The following is a 15,963-nucleotide window of genomic DNA, read 5'->3' as shown; positions in this document are numbered from 1 at the left end:
AAGCACCTTTGGCTTTTAAGAGGATGGAAATCTTGTGCTTTTTGGATCATGACTTTCAGTTGCTATTTGTTGCTGATAAAGTTTGTCGTCTTATTTGGGACACTCAGAAGCCCAACTCTAAAGGGTAGCTGCTATTCAGAAAAAGTTGATTGCGATTAAGTGGAGGCCCATTTCCTTTTCATAGCAAACTAGCTGTGGCTGGGCAATGGCCAACGTGTTGGGGATCCAGAGAAAGTTGTCCTTATCTGCTCCTGACAGCTTTGGGATTAATTGCAACAAATATGTCCTACTGCTTTCAATGGGAGTTAGATGCAACTAATTTTCTCTGGACAGAGGCTAGCATAAACAAACAGCATTATATTACAGAATCTGTAGTGTCTCAAACTTTCTACCTTTAACTAAAATAAGTATTTATTTGCGTATTTTGGAATAAGTGGAATACAACAAATCTCTGTAATGGTTTCGCACTTGGAACACTGTCCATGTAATGAACACTCTACAAACTCAATAAGATGTTCCTGGATTAAGTTTGCAGTGATAGGTTAATTTGAGGATTTTACTGTATGTTATTGAAGGATTTTTATTTTGTTGGTCCTTGGATTGGTGAGATCCACCCTGACCTCCTTTATTCATCATCTGCATTTCATGATTATTTATTTGTTTACATGTTGTTGTAGTTTAATGATTTACTGTGTTTGTATTAGGTAAACTGCCCTGGGAGTTTGCCTAAAGCAAATAAATATTTATTGTGTAATCCGAGAAGCTCTCAGGTTGGTTAGCAATGTAAAAATAAATAAATTAAAAATGGAGTATTTGTTGCTTAGTCGTTTAGTCGTGTCCAGCTCTTCATGACCCCATGGACCAGAGCATGCCAGGCACTCCTGTCTTCCACTGCCTCCTGCAGTTTGGTCAAACTCATGTTAATAGCTTCGAGAACACTGTCCAACCATCTCGTTTCCCAACATCAGGGTCTTTTCCAGGGAGTCTTCTCTTCTCATGAGGTGGCCAAAGTATTGGAGCCTCAGCTTCAGAATCTGTTCTTCCAGTGAGCACTCAGGGCTGATTTTCTTCAGAATGGAGAGATTTGATCTTGCAGTCCATGGGACTCTTGAGTCTCCTCCAGCACCATAATTCAAAAGCATCAATTCTTTGACGATCAGCCTTCTTTATGGCCCAGCTCCCATATTGCATAGAAAATACCAGCTAAATCCTAAACTAACTGAACTCTGGGTATTTATTCAAAAGCTGTTTCTTCTTCTTCTATTATTATCATCATCATCATCATCATCATTATCCTTAATAGAACTAGTGCTTCTGTGTGCAACTGAGCATACAACCTCTGTGTAGGTCATTGTGTGTTTATCCAATAAAATGCTTAATATGAGCAGCCTTGAAGGATAGCATTGCAAGATGCTCTTATCAGCCAATTGTAAACATTGCTATTTTGCTGGAAAGGTTCTCAAAGCATTCCCAATAGATAAAGCTAGAATCATAGAAACATGTTTGAATATCATAGGTGATAGTATGAGAGAAGACAGCTAGCTGGATCTGCTTTCATAAACATGTATTCTGGATGACATTTTTGTTTGTCTCTCACTATTTCAGCCCAACATGCACCCACCCCATTTCTCCTAATGCCCTTTCAGGGTCATTTGACTTTTCTCCCCCATCATGCCTGCTGTCTTTAACATTTCCCTCGCCTTCCTCCATCCTCCGGGGGTTAGGGTGGGAAGCTTTAGGATACAATGTCACTAACACATCAGGGCTTTTGGTCTAGATTTCTTTGACAGTCTGGACAGGCAATGAACTGTATCACCTATCCAGTGCTTCCATAAATCACAGTGGTATGTGTGTCTCACCTTGGGTGTTTTTCAACATTCAGAACATTCATTGTGACCGAGATGGTCAAAAAGACATCAGGTTTCAAATAATTCAAGAATGCAGCTACCGGTGGGATAATTTGTACATTCCTTCCATTGAAAAATCTTAAGCTTACACACATTGAAGCAGAAATGTTTTGAATACCCCAGACATGGAAAAGGGCAGTGATGGTAAAATAATATCATTATACGTCTGGTAAGAGTCCTGTACTTTTTTCACAGCTCATAGTAAGAGGAAGACGAATAGCATTCATTATTTATCCGATAATTTAGATATAGGCAATGTACAAGGAGAAATAGCAACACAGAACTCAGCCAATCAAAATAGGGAAAGTATTATGTCTTATCTCTTTATTTTTATTAATTTTTTTAAAAAAATCCTAATCATGCCCTGTTCAGATTTGAATTTATTTGTTCCTTGTTTTGCTAGTCTAACCATCATGTAATTCAAGTAGCTGAGCCTAGTTAAAAATGGTCCCTTTAAGGGATTTTCCACACACGATGGAATATTACATAACAGAAGATGCAAAATGGCATTTAAGAAAAAATAAAAATATATAGCAGTTGCACTGTACATAAGATCTCTCTTCTGAATTAAAATTCATGCATGGTATGAATTGTGAAAGGGACTTTTAAAAAAACCCCTCATAAGTAAAAAGCTCTAAGGGTTTTTTCACATGGGCACACACCAAATCCAGAATGCTTTCATGAAGAACACTTTCGGCCAAACTGAAATAGATACGAAGCCCGCCCGCCCCCTCCAAGTTTGCCACTTTAAAAAGCAATTGTGAATTACCCGGCATCCGTTCATGATTCAAGAGTGGAATCAATGAACTAGACTGAGAAGATGTTCAGTTGTAGAAGATGTTCAAAAAGCAGAACCGCAGTGGACTAAGCCTAGAGAACACCCTCCCTCCCACCCCCTCCTTCCAAAGTATCTGCATGAGGTCGTTTTTGGCTGGAGGTTGTAAAAGGAACACACACACACACACACATATTTTCTGAAATCAGCCTAGTGATCTGGAAGAGGAGAGCGGCGCTGTCAACTTGAGAAAACAACAGTGGAAGTGATTAGTTTTGCTTGGGAGTCAGAGGGAAGCCGTTCTGTCCTTGCCTTCTGGATTACTAAGGAACAGAATCAGTGCCAGTTTATGTCACAAGATGACCTGATTCTTCAGACAGAGTAACCGGAACCAACACACACACACACACAAACACAAACACAGAGGATCTACATAACCCAAGTCATATTTTACACACCTGTCAGGCCAGTTAATTCATAGCCATGATCATACACTGTTTCTGTACAGACATTGCCATTAATCTGCTAACATTGCATTTTAGGCTTCATAACAAATAGGATTGGCAAAGGTATATCTGAGGGGATAAAAGTTTTGCAACTACAACACCAGTCACTCAAGAAGACACATTTACCACAAACACAACAGCCTAGGTATTTATGTATGTAATGTGTTGTATTCACAAACAAGCCCAGTAAGGGCTCCTTTAGTTTCCAGGCTCTTGACAGGAAATGCAACTGTTAATTCTGCTTGTTTGTTTTTTACCCCCCCCCCCACAACCAAGATATATAAAAGCTCAGTTTCTTGACTTTTGGTGACAGCATCTAGATTCTGGCCTAGAAGTTTTATGCTCCCTCATGGGGATTAGGCATTGCCGCTTTCTAGACTTCCTGAACAGGGTATACCAGGGCTGGGGGAGGCCAGCAGAACCAGCTGTACTAAACTCTAAAGAAGCAAAAAGACGCAGGTTGGACAGTATGCCCTGAGAGCCTTTCACACAATCTAGCAAAAAACAGTAGAGCGTATTCGTGCTGGCAGCTTTGGCTTTCATAGGAAGATTCTGATGCAGTGACCCCTAAATGCTAGATTGGTCTAGCTCAGGGGTTGTCAACCTGGTCCCTACTGCCCACTAGTGAGTGTTTCAGGATTCTAGGTGGGCGGTAGGGGGTTCTACGGCACAAGCTGAATCCTCCTTCCATCGAGCACTGGTGGGCGGTAAGGAAATTTTACCATCAAGAAAGATGCATTAGTGGGCGGTAGGTATAAAAAGGTTGACAACCCCTAGTCTAGCTGGAATGTAATGAAATGAAACCAGCTCGGGAACAGAGAGACAGGCAGGCAGGCAATGGGCGATTCTTGTTCCCAAAGTAATAATTCACCAGAAGTAAGTCCTGCTGCACATGTTGCAAGCTTTACTGGGAACTCAGGCAAACCCAGTCAATTAAGAATTTTTGCTAAGATACTGACAAAGCTACCTTTTTACTGTGGGTCGAACAGACCTTTGAAGCTATCAATACACAGCAGTCCACCATTCTTTGTATTTGTAAATACATCTCTTCACCCTGGTATTTTGCTTTATGGGAGCTACCTCTTGCTGAATTTACACTGTTCAATTCCACTTGTTTTATAATAATAATGGTCCCCCCCCTTCCCGGGTTTTGTAACTGGGAAGTATCCTGGGACTTCATGGTGAAGAGCAGTTACCGGTAATAAATCTTATAAATAACTAAAAATGCAACAGACAGGAACTAAGCAGTCTGACTAAGCAGTCTGACCATACAAAAGCAGTACTGGCACAGTCACACTGGTTCCCCACACATTTCTACACCCAATTCAAAGTGCTGAGTTTGACCCACAAGGCCCCATATGACCTAGGACCTCATTACCTAATGGGATGCTTTTCTCAACAATGACATGCTCAGATACTACGGTCATCTGAGGCCTTCCTCCAGGTGCCCACCGAAAGAGACATTTGGAGGGTAGCAACAAGGTAGAGGGACTTTTTGGTTGCGGCCCCCTGCCTATGGAATGCTATTGCCAGTGGGGCCAGCCTGAGTTAATGTTAATGTATTTCCAGATACATGTTTTCAAAGGTACGAATATGAACTCCATGCAATAAGGAGGAACTATGGTTGCATTTAGTATGTTGTCCAGACCAACAAACACCAACGCATCACTGCAGATCAAAATGTGTGATAAATTTCAAGCCATTCTTGGAAGCAAGAAAAATTTGAAACTGGGATTTGGATTGTGTCATGGGGCTGCCAGGGAATGCCCCGGAGCTGACGGAGGGGGAGGAACAGGAGCCTTTAGAAAAGACAGGAGAAGGAGAGGAGGACAAGCAAGCGGAAGGAACTCAAGAGGCGAGGATGCTCCCAGATGCTGGAGAACATCAACACCACTCTACCAGTTCAGGGACAGAGGGAGATTCGATGCCCATTCCTTCAGCGCAGGACAGGAGAGGGTTAAAACGTAGGGAACAAAGGAGGCGATTGGGGTTTCCCAAGCTCCTCTGCTGGAGGAGGAGCTGAAGGCTCCCACTTCCTGGATCTGCTACCGAGGATTTGGACGCATGAAGCTATGTTCTGTACCTTGTAAATACGTATGTAAATAAATACTGTAAATATATCTCTGAGTGAGCAGAGGTATTCCTTGCGAAAGGCTTCCGGACCCATCACAGATTGGTTGCCACATACCAACCATAGACAGACAGCTATTTTGAGCACCGGGGGTAAAACATGATACAATTAATATGTAGAGCAAATAGGAGAAGGAGGATTAGAATGAATGGTGGGCAGTAACTGAAATGTCTACAATAGCATGGAAAGCATCCATATAATCTATGAGCATTTGTGAACATTTAAGTATATCATCTTGAAACCAATCATCCGCAATACAATGGTTTCCTTTTACAATGGCAAACACCTTTGCATGATGCAAGAACAAGGACAATTGCGTAAGGGAAATTCCTTGCTGCCTCCCACTGCCTCCCTGAAATGCACAGTGTATGTGTATCAAGTCAAAGGGGCAAATGTAAAATTATTATAAGAAATAGCCCTTACCAACCCAAGACTGCTCCTTTCAGAAAGGATCTATGCATGTCTAGATTCTTGTGACGATGGAAACTCTTGACACTGAGGGGCAAGACAAGATGAAGTGAAATGTGACAAGACTGCTACTCTGAATGCAACCAAATATCTGACAGATATGAATACACAAATCAATATTTCTTATTACAATCCAGATTTGCTGGTATGGGGAGGGAAGGGAACTCCCAGACCTCTAAGAAGTTATCAGTATAGCCAATGAATTTTTCAGGATCTTATTTTCAGGACAATTTTTTTCACCAGTCAAATGCTGTTTCCACAAAGAGTTTTAGGAACAATATTAGCTCACATGGAAATTATTTTTAATCAGCTGGGAGTGGTTCCCTGATGGTTCCTGTCACTGCTCCTCACCGTTGATGTCCCATCCAGCCGGCACATGTTAGGAACTACAGCCAGCATGTAGAATGACCTCTGTCCATAAAAACCCACATGATTTATTATTTATGTGGGGGGGGGGGAGAAAGGCGACAAGTGACCACTTGTACACAAACGACTGAGAGTGTCACGATGGGACCTCAGCTGCTTGACTGGCGAAATAACAGCTAGAGACTCAATTATACTACACATGAATGTAACATTCGTTCTTTTACTGCATTGTTCAGGCATTACATTAGAGTATTTTATCTGAAATAATGCGCTGAATGTTTGTTAAAAGCACGTTGTTGCTAACTTATAGGGTGTGTGTGTGTATATATATAAAGTTTACAATATACCATTAGCACAAGTTGCAAATAAAACATTCCAATTAATTGAAAACCACATAGGGTTATATATTATCATTGTACTTACTACTCCAAAACTTCAAGAGGAACACCCATCTCACCATAAACTTACTGGGTTAATTAACTTGTATTTTCTTATATATATTAAGTTAGTTTGATTATTTTCACAACGGATTTTGTTGACCAGATTTTGTTGATCCATTCAAAAAATTGCTAATATCGTACAACCAGAAAGAGCATATTCACCTAAAGGCTGGAATATATTCACAAGTGCCTCCTGTCTGTTTTAGCACAAAAAGGTGCATCCATATAAGTTTCTATGTCCTGAAAGAAACATTTCAAAATAAGAGTTATACAGGACATTTTGCTGGTAGCTTACAAGCATAATCGCAAAATAGTCTTTTCCAGGGATTTTTTTTCAGCTGGACCTCGTCAGAACTCAGTTCCGGCATCTCACAGGTGGACACCATTGCCCTTATAAGAAAACAAGGGAGGCATTCATGGTGAATTTTTATGCGGGCCTACAGTGACCTCAAAAATTATTGTGTACATAACATGCTCTAAGACAGCTGCCCCCCCCACCTGGTGTCTTCCAGATCTTTTGAGCTACAAAACATAGGCTGGCTAAGGCTGCTTTAAGATATATAAGCCAGATGTATTTAAGCTATGGTGAAAGTTGTTAAGAATGCTGAATGTCCTCCTTGCTTGTTGTAGAAGATCATCCCTTAGGGATTTCATAGAAACAACAGAAGCACATGCATCTGTTTGGTGACATGTCAAACATGGTGGTCTGGAAACTACAGTTGTATAGTATATTCATATCTAAGTTAGCAGGCTCGACTCCTAAAATACGGTGGATATGCTAATGGTATCTTCCACAGAAGAACAAGTGTGCTAAGAGGAATTCCCATGGACCTGGGGCAGAAATAAAGTTAAAAATTAGTGCCAACCTTTGCAATTGCTAAAAGCGAAGGACTCGGCAGCCACCAGACCTTTATTATATCTGGATCCATCACTTATCTCTCTATTTGCTTTCTAAAACATACTTTGTTCCAAAGCAAATACATAGCAGTTCATTCATCCTGCTGTCCTATAGGCATACCAGACAGTGACAGTGCGCTCTGTAGGGATATAAATACACCACAGTCAAAGGGGCCTAGCCTGTTGGCTACTATCCTTCAAGCCGCTTCAATTGGTTCATTGATCTTATTCAAGTGCTGGGGAAGAACAGATATGACAGTGTTGAAGGGAACTATTCCTTCAGACTTCAGAGGGGAATATTGCTGCTCTAGCTCTTTTGCAGTTATCAAGCATCCTCTTTTTAAGCTGTTACTTTGGCCTATAAGCCAGCTGGCTTCATAGTAAGACAAACTTGGCAACCTGAAGGCATCAAAGCCTGTGTGAGTTTAGCAAGGTATGATTTATGGCTCCTCTTTATTGTACAGTACACGCAGAAGCCAAAAGTATGTAATCCCCTCTTGGAAAGCAAGAATTCAATAGCCTTTCCAAGTAATAACCAGCATGAGGCAACTTTCCCCTATGCTCCTGGGGATGGAATTATGTTTTGGCAAGGCTAGCTTTCCTTTTGGGGCTGACAGTTCTGGAGGGGTTTCAGAATATTCTATGACTGGCTGCCATGAACAAGCACCAGAAGGAAAATATTTTTTTAATATCCTGTCCTATCTTGAAGGCTCACGGAGGGTCGCAAAATGAAGCCAATTCTCCCCCACTATCTGCTTCTTGTGTGTGCCTCCTGGATGCATCTTCGTCAATTAGTGAAAGAAGAAATTGCATTTGAAAAGTGTGAAACAAAAGGACATTTTGGGGACATTCTCATGGGAGCATGCAGGCGTCTTGTTCTGCTTCCTTTCCTTTTGAGGTAGCTGGGGAAGAAGGTTGGGAGAGTCTCCTTCCTTTCATCCTGTGAATCATCTCATCACCTGTGACCTGCACGCCAGGTGCCTAATGAGCTGACTCCTCCCCTGGAGTCTTTTCAGAACAGGAAGCACAGCCAGTCAGGGAGACTGCAGAGGAAATGAGAAATAGACACACATACTACCACCTCAGCCATCTCACGATGATAAGGTAAGCTCAAAATCTTGTGCCTACCAAAAGTCAAAATAATTTCTAAAGTCCCTTGAGAACAAATCAGGAAAATGGAAACTTTTCTCTCAGGGGAAGTAAAAGGTTTACGAAACAGCAGTTGAAATAAGTTGGGAGTTGCAAGTTTCAAGGGTCACCACCAGAGACCTTAAAAGAAAGTCACATGCTGCTTTTAACGTGCACAAGTATCTGACACTTTTTATTGCCTATTATTTTCCACATTGGCTGAAATACGCATTTTGCATCTCACCACAGCTGAATGTTCTCTTTCAGACAACGAGGAGAAGTGCAGAGAAGAGGAAGGACTAGGCCCCTTCTTCTCTCTACTTCCCTGTGACGCTATCCTGAGTCATTGTTTGGAAAGTCCATATGCCAGACTTTCATTATAAACAATAACAACGTTGACTGTATGGATTCACCAGGACTTGCCTTCTCTGCCTAGGGTATAAAACAATGCTTTTAACATATTGGTGGTGCACCATTGTATGGTTCAAAAACAGTTGCTATTTTTCCACTGTGGGATGTTATAAAGCCTTCTTGTCTTCACTGTGTTCATGGTTAAACTTGTTTACTCGTTGGGCCTTCTTCCCTCTCTTCTGGCATTAATTTTATCCAAAACAATAGTTCCCTCATGTGACTATATATGGTTGCAAATGGATTTTCTCTTGGGTTACCAAGGTTAAATTTGTATGCAATTCTTGATTTAGGTTATTTGCTTCGTTTGTAATACAATTCTTGATTTATATTACTTGCTGCATTTGTAATTCAGTTGTTTTAGATGAGTCCAAAATATATAACTTCCAATAGTCAGGCAATATTGTGCAGATTTGTTATGTTCTGCTGTGCTTTTCCTTTCATTCAAAAACAATGGTCTGGGGTTTATGTTCAGAGGGTGCTTTGAAAATTATTCCCACATATATAAAAGGAAATGGCTATTACAGTTGTGAATATGATACAGGAAATGCTGTGAAAGACTATACTCGCCAGTTAAGAGGTTTTGTAAACCTAATATCAAAGGGACAGTGGCTTTTCAATTGTGATAGCATGTTATGTAATTATCATTGGTTATGCATTTTTGCTCATTTACGTGTTGAGCGGTTTCTCCTCTCTGTCACCTAATAGCATTTTTCTGTCTTCTCCATGCAGAGGACCTACTACTTGCTTGTTCTTCCTCTTCCTTCAAACATAGCAGAATAAACTTCTTCTACCTCTCCTACAAGCTCGTTCTGAGCTTTGGCTCACCTGACCTTTTCCTTGACTTTCATCTAGAAATCTAGCTTCAGTTGGTCAGGTGCTGAGATGATGACATAATGCATCATCTGCTCTGGCATTAAAATCCAAATGGAGATCTATATAGATATAGATATTGGTATCTTGCAGGTTTCTGCTCTAATGTCTACCTGCTATCTAGAAGAATTAATGGGATTCTTGCTCCACCTGTAATGGGCTGTGAAGCCCTCAGTTCCTCCAAGCATTAACCTTGCCTGGGGATTTTCCATCCTATTAAAATAACTGCACAATTAACAGTCAGGACATAGCCAGTTGGTAGCAGATGCTCCAATGGCCCTGTCTGTATTTCTCCCGTATATACGCTGGGTTTGGATTAATCATGAGCTTGCTTGTGAAAAAATTAAAAGGCTGACCTCTTCATCGAGGATCATCAAAAAGTAATCACAGCAGTTTACTGCTTCCTTCTTCCTATGTATAATAATTGCCCGATGGAAGGAATTTAATTTTCATAAATTAAGGTCATCTGAAGTCATCTGTTTTATTTAATATAATTTAGTAAAGAGAATAATTGAGTTTATGTCAGATAGCAGTGAATATCAGGGGAAGTCACTTACTGGCTTTAGCATATGCTATGTTCCTTGTGGCATTACTAAAGAGGTGGGAGATGTGGAGCCATCTCAGCTACTATTACATAACCCATTAATTTAAACTGTTTCTGTGTGGTTGCACGTTCATCCTGAATGCATCTAGTACATGAGTTGAAAGGTTTGTATTAAGCTTATATTAAAAATGAAGGTTGGAAACTAGTCCAAAGTGCATTGTTTTTGATCTCACAGGCTTCATAGCCATCCACTCTCATTAGGGGAACATAAATTGACACTAGCATCAGCCCTAAACAAACAGTGAATTGAAAGATTTGGCCACTTGGCAAAACCAGGTACCTAACTATTTTCTTTTGCTTTAAGGCTGTGAAATCCCTCGGTAACAGGAATACCCCTCCCCTCTTGTTTCAAATGTATTCTTTGGCCATTCCCATCAAAGGGAAAATATATGAAGGAGGTTCAAATTTCTTCTATGCTTCTCAGCCTTTCAGCCCAGTGTTCTTGACAAAGCTTATTTTTGTGCTCACCTCAGTCTTTGAGACCAGAGTTTCCAGCATCTATGCAGGATGCTGTTTCTTTGGAATGGAGGTCAATTGAAACTGCAGTGTCTTTCAGATATATAATTTTATTTACACATATATACAACCTTTGCTTGGGTTGGAAGGGCTTGCAGCATTAACACTCCAAAGGGTCTTGCTCCCCATTAGGTTTCTAAGGAAGTTCCCTGCCCCAAGGCAATTCAACCCACTGTGTCTCCTTTCAGTATCATGCAGAATTCACCCACAGACAGCCCCATCCCTGGCCTATGGTTCTCCTCTCTAGGAGAATGTGGTATCCAGGCGGGTGAGGTAGGAAAAGGCCCACCTCTCTCTTCCTGGAGAGCACCGTCACTTAGTTGTTGCTATGGCAACCTGGCCCAGTCTTTAAGTCATGTAAATATAGTGTTTACTTTAGCTGTATGTCTAAGGCCTTCTACTAGCAGCTTCTTCTACTAGATCCTAAACCTCACAGGCCTGGAAGGGACTCACAGATGCTGTCCATTCCTATGACAATACGATGGTTAAATGGGAAGATATGGAAGAGTAAGTTGTGTTCTTGTAATACCCTTTTCTTATTCTCACTTCTTTTGTCTTACACTTTAGCTCTCTTTGCATTTTTCACATTCACACAGTACAGAAGAGACAAGGCCGAAGGCATTCTCCATACCTGTGGCACATTTGGGTCACTCGGCCAACATCCGAAAAGCCAGGCCATTCCCTGACACACCCAGTTAAGGCAATATGGAAAGAAGCCCCTTTGTCCCCCCCCCCCAACTGATGAGGAAACTTGCTTTTTATTATTTCATTCTATTCAATTATTCTACATTTAGTAAATTAATATAGATATCCCTTCAAATAGAGGACTGCTGCAAAGCAGGGCTCATGGTCACCCTGTCACTAGGGTCCTGTCCAGTATTCATACAACCAAAGGTGTACAATGTGCCTTAATTTTATTTTTAAAATTAAAATACTTTAATTTTAGTTGGTGGTCAACATTTTGGCAATCTCGTTTCTAGAGTATTTTGTGCCTGAAGCAGGCAATCTTCTAACCTGCAATGACCCTCTCTAAAAACTCTTACACTGTTCTTTTCCATTCTGGAGTAAGAGTGTATGGAATGAAATAGCTCAGGAAATGGAGCAAACAAAAACACATGGGTGTCAGGGAAGGAGAAACATGGAGGCAAGCCCTGCTTCTGCCCCAGGGATGCTCATTGGCTCCTGTGTGTATCCAACTTGTACATCTACAGCAAGTATAGGCAAATTCGGCCCTCCAGATGTTTTGGGACTACAACTCCCATCATCCCTAGCTAACAGGACCAGTGGTCAGGGATGATGGGAGTTGTAGTCCCAAAAACATCTGCAGGGCCGAGTTTGCCTATGCCTGATCTACAGGCTCTGTTCAGAGGAGCAAAAAATGTGGGACGTAGGACCAGACACACTGCCCACCAGAAGCCCTGCATTCTGTGTACACCTTTGGTCAAGGGAAAAGGGCTGTTGTCTCTCCATTCTGTGAGGTATTTTGATCATTTTTTTTTGTCTCATACAGTATAGGAAACGAGATAGAGAGAGCACCAGACACAAAATAGTCTAGAAACAGCTCTGCCAAAACCTTGGTTTCCAACTGAAATTAATGCACTAGATTTCAGAATTGTTCTTTAAAATAAAGGCAATAATTTGTTTCCAGCTGGTACAATTGTTAAATAAAATGCTTGCGGTGCCTCTAGAAACAATATTCCCCTTCCCCTTGCAACAAAGATAATTTATTCTGTCACTAGTAAATCTATCCAAAAATGTTGTAATTTTAAAAGTATAAGATTTTCAGTGACAGTAATTTGCCATATGGAAGAATAATAGTAGGATTTTTTTCTTAAAAAAAACCACACTGGCATGTGTGCAAAAAGAAAATGGTAATAGAAGGCTAATGCATTTTGCTGTTGCTGAAATGATTCATCAGATGTTTTTGTATTTTAAAATGCCAGCAGCTTGTCTCTCTTCTTGTTTGCATTGAACTTCCACAATTGCTAGGTGTTAGTCTTTGCACCTCCCAACTTTCAAGTACTGAATGCGAAAAAGCAGCCTCAATACTTCAAGGGCTGAGAATAATATGTCCTGGAGATGCAGTTAATTATGTGTCTAATGATCTATATGTTAAATCATGTGTTTATCAAGAACATTAAAAGGAGAGGCAATAGGTGCTCCTGAAGAGTTATTAATGATGTGTTATTGGCTTTTTAAAAATGTGGTTATTTCCACATTCTGATTTATTCTTCATCTTTTTCTTTAAAAAAAAAACAAATGGAAAAACACGCTCCCAAAGGCTTAATAATTAAAATAAATGGATTTATTTCCTTTCACTCTGTAAATGACTAACAAAAAAATCCTAAGTGGGGTTTGCCAGTCTGGGTTCAGGCCTGGGTTTTGGGACAGAATCAGCCATGGTCACCTCAATGGATGACAGGGAGGACAGGGGGAGTACAACAGATCAATCTCTCAGTGGCTTCTGGACTGACTCTGTGGAATGGGTATTGGTGGCACTCCAGAGATACTCCAGAAAAGAGGAAAGGTATGAGACAATTCAGACTGAGGGATGGGGAAGTGTCGGAAGGCAGTGATTCGGAGGAGGACAACAGAGAATTTATGGAGGTACGGGAAGCTTACTATCTACATTAAACAACCATCTGGGTGATTCCAAAGAAAGCTTTGGGGGTAAACGGAAGTGAAGTTTCATGTGAAAGAGCTGTAAGCTTGGGGCTAGTACTGAGGAGAAGCTCCTGGGCTGTGTGATGCATGAAGAAATGTCCTGTCCCTTAATTCTAAGTTTATGTTCAGCCTTCTTTCTAAGCTTTGAATGTTGGACTTCAGAGCTCTAGGAAAACCCCCCCCAAAGTAGATTCTACAACCTTGATGTTATTCATTCCCAAATGCCATTCCTGTTTCTATATGCTGTACAGTGGTACCTCGGGTTACATACGCTTCAGGTTACATACACTTCAGGTTACAGACTCTGCTAACCCAGAAATAGTACCTCGGGTTAAGAACTTTGCTTCAGGATGAGAACAGAAATCGTGCTCTGGTGGCGCGGCAGCAGCAGCAGGACCCATAAAGTGATGCTTTAGGTTAAGAACAGTTTCAGGTTAAGAACGGACCTCCAGAACAAATTAAGTACTTAACCCGAGGTACCACTGTATGCTCAGTAAGTATGCAAGTCCCGTCCCCCCCGTATTTGGTGGAAATTACCATTTTTCTCAGTCATTATCCCACCCAAGCTCAGAGATTTGTATACACTCTAACTTTTTAAAAAACAAATAAATGCTGGAACAATATTATTTCATTTGACGGTTAAGCTAACATGTAGACATATGGCATAACTGAAACTCCTGTGCTCTACCAGCACTACTAGCAGATTTAATTATATGGACTGTTTCATTACAAACAGCCCAAAGCTGTCCACTCATACTGTTTCCAAGCCCTCACAGACCCTTAGCTCCGACACAGATGGCTTAAGAATCATTGGATGAGAATGAATTAAAGCATAATGTACCTGAAAGATTTTATTTTTTTAAGTTTATTTCTATAAAAATGTATGAAAGGTTTATATCATTAACTAACACATCCTATATAGTCATAGCTTCAAAATACATCCTCTCAAACAAGCTAACCTATGCTTGACTTTGTACAGTAAGGGACGCGGGTGGTGCTGTGGTCTAAACCACTGAGCCCCTTGGGCTTGCCAATCGGAAGGTCGGCAGTTCGAATTCCTGCGATGGAGTGAGCTCCCATTGCTCTGTCCCAGCTCCTGCCAATCTAGCCGTTCAAAAGCACACCAGTGCAAGTAGATAAATAGGTACCGCTGCGGCGGGAAGGTAAACAGTGTTTCTGTGCGCTCTGGTTTCCGTCACAGTGTTCTGTTGCGTCAGAAATGGTTTAGTCATGTTGGCCACATGACCCGGAAAGCTGTCTGTGGACAAATGCCAGCTCCCTAGGCTTGAAAGTGGAGATGAGCGCTGCACCCCATAGTCACCTTTGACTGGACTTAACCGTCCAGGGGTCCTTTGTCTTTCTTCCCCCCTGACTTTGTATCATTTACCCTTGCCTCTGTCCTCCTGCCTCCTCATTCCCTGTCAAAATTTAGATTGCAAGGTTCTGGTGGGCAGACTCCTGCCTTCAACTTAGGTTCCTTTGTAAATCTCTGCATACGTTGTCCATGTTATATAAGTAATAAATGGTTGCATCATTGCTGTGCAAAATGTAGCATATAACTTGGGGGCCCTCCTATACTGAACCACACTGTGAAGAATATTTCCTATGGTCCTGTTTGATGTCTGTCTCCTACCAAAGGTCCATACCACCCGTTGCTTGCAAAAACAGCAAATAAATCAACCATTGCAATGTAGCAAATTTCATATGACAAGCAACTCTGCCCGGTGACTTTTCTCCCGTCTCCCACAGTCAGCAGTGATTATTCTTGGCATGGATTTTGAGTAACAATGCTGGGACTCAGACACACAAGCACTGGAAAGTCCCTAAATTCCAAGAGCTAAGATTAACCACTAAAAAAAAAAAAAGTAAGTCACACGTCTCTCGGTTCTCACCCACTCAATAGCTATAGCCTAAGGACTGCATGAAGCAGCCGCCCAGAGTCAATTTTAAGGAAGTGGAGAGAGCAAACTCACGTGAGCACAGGCAGAGAGACACCTCTCTGAACTTGCTCTAAGATGCAGATCTGCAAGTTTTCACTTCACCACGGAAGACTATTTGAAGCAAGTCTTACTCAGTGCACTGAGCTGAAACCTTAAGGAATTTCACTTCTTTTTAAAGCACGCCTATTATATGCATGTGCAGCACATTTCATTCGGGTGTGTACTCAGTGATTTTCTTCTTTTTTTAAGGCGAACATTTATTGAACACATACTCATAAGGGATATCATTACACCGTTATGCCTTTGTCTGCAAACATATGTCAAACTTCAAATACATGAT

At 41.1% G+C, this 15,963-nt stretch overlaps 1 long non-coding RNA gene across 7 annotated transcripts in view; it reads left to right on the top strand.

The window, feature by feature from the left end:
• The window catches only part of LOC310767182, a 99,020-nt gene that overhangs the window by 32,746 nt on the left and 50,311 nt on the right, over positions 1–15,963 (top strand). The window lies entirely within an intron of this gene.

Source organism: Podarcis filfolensis (assembly GCF_964270895.1).
Source record: "Podarcis filfolensis genome assembly, chromosome: 7".
NCBI classification, from domain to species: Eukaryota; Metazoa; Chordata; class Lepidosauria; order Squamata; family Lacertidae; genus Podarcis; species Podarcis filfolensis.
This window is presented reverse-complemented; position numbering and strand designations above follow the sequence as displayed.